Genomic DNA, 2,141 nt, shown 5'->3' with positions numbered 1-2,141 from the left:
CTGTGATGTTTCAACATATGGAGGCCACACTGGAGGCACTTACTTGTCTATGCCAAGAAATTTGGAAGACAGCTACCTGGCCAACTAACAGGAAAAGATCCTTATTTGTACCCATTCCAAAGAAAGGTCTTCCCACAGAATGTGGAAATTATCAAACAATATCATTAATATCACACATCTTGCTGAAGATAATTCAAAAACGGTTGTAGCAGTATATTGACAGAGAAATTCCAGAAATGCAAGCTGGATTCAGAAGAGGATGTGGAACAAGGTATATTATAGATAATGTCATATGGATCTTGGCTCAAAGCAAAGAAATCAGAAAGATGTTTACTTATGCTTTATTGACCATGCAAAATCATTTGATTGTGTGGATCATAACAAATTATGGATAACATTGAGTAGAATGGGAATTCCAGAACCCTTGATTATGCCCATCAGGAACTGCACATTGACCAGGTGGCTGTTGTTCAAGCAGAACAAGGGGATAATGCATGATTTAAAATGAGTAAGGGAGTATGTCAGGGTTGTATCCTTTCACCATAGTTATTCAATTTGTATGCAGAGCAAATAATCTGAGAAGTTGGACTATATGAAGAAGAATGTGACATCAGGATAGAGGAAGACTCATTGACAACCTGTGATATGCAGACAACACAACTTTGCTTGCTGAAGTGAGGATGACTTGAAGCACTTACTGATGAAGATTAAAAACTTCATTCCGTCATATGGATGATATCTCAATATAAAGAGAATGAAAATCCTCACAGCTGGACCAATAAGCAGCATCACAATAAGTGGAGAAAAGATTGAAGTTGTTAAAGATTTCATATTACTTGGTTCCACAATCAACGTCAATGGAAGCAACAATCAACATATCATACAACATATTGCATTGGGCAAATCTGCTGCAAAAGATCTCTCTGAAGTGCTGAAGACCAAAGATGTCTCCTTGAAGACTAAGGTGCACCTAACCCAAGCCATGGTATTTTCAGTCTCCTTATATCCATGTGAGAGGTGGACAATGAACAAGGAAGACTGAAGAAAAATTGATGCTTTTGAGTTGTGGTATTGGCAAAAAATACTGAAAGTACCATGGACTGTCAGAAGAACAAGCAAATCTGTCCTGGAAAAAGTGCAGACAGAATGCTCCTTGGAAGTTAGAAAGGCCAGACTTCATCTCACCTATTTTGGTCATGTTGTCAGAAGGAACCATTCCCTGGAGAAGGATATCATGCTTGGTGAAATGGAGGGTCAATGTAAAAGGGAAAGACCCTCAATGAGATAGATTGACACAGTGGCTACAACAATGGTCTCAGGTATAGCAAGGATTCTGAAAGTGGCACAGGACTGGGCAGTGTTTCATTCTGTTGTACATGGGGTTGCTATGAGTCAGAGCCAACTCGATGGCACCTAACAACAATGACAACATCTAAACCTAAACTATAGCAACTATCTGTACACTTGATACAGGATCTTGGAAACAAATGTTTGAAAAAAAAAAAATATTATTTGAAAATATTAATATGGAATTACTTATCTTTACTGGGGCTCATCTTAATTATTGATACTAAGTTGAAAAACAAACAAAAAATATATGTATTACAAAAACTATAATCCACTGGTATCAAGTTGAATCCAACTTACCCAGTAGAACTGCCCCATAGGGTATTCAAGGCTGTAAATCTTTACAGAAGCAAAGTGCCTCATCTTCTCCTGTGAGCTAGCTGGCAAGTTTCAACCACTGACCTTTTGGTTAGCAGCCCAGTGCTTTAACCACAGTGCCACCAGAGCTTCTTAATAAACAAACAAAAAATACTTCTATAGGAATACTTTAGAGTTCCGGCAAGATGGCGGACTATGCAGAAAGACTGCACAGACCCTCTTCAACAAAGAAAAGGGAAATCAATTAACACAGACACAGAAGATAATCCTAGACCCCTGAGCCTTGAAGGGAAGGATATAGAACTGGACTAAACCCCAACTAGCAGAAGAATTTGTGTGAAAATACCAAAAAAGGAGACATATGGAGCTGCGGTCTGGCAAAGGTGGTGAGCGATGCAGACGGCACAGACAGCGTGGAGATTCCTGAGTGGTGGTAGGACTTAAGAATTAATCTAAAAATCATCCTGCTAGCCAGG

The sequence above is a fragment of the Orycteropus afer genome, unplaced genomic scaffold (assembly GCF_000298275.1).
Source record: "Orycteropus afer afer isolate SDZICR_OR568_19922 unplaced genomic scaffold, OryAfe1.0 scaffold00016, whole genome shotgun sequence".
NCBI classification, from domain to species: Eukaryota; Metazoa; Chordata; class Mammalia; order Tubulidentata; family Orycteropodidae; genus Orycteropus; species Orycteropus afer.
Note: the sequence above shows the minus strand (reverse complement) of the source record.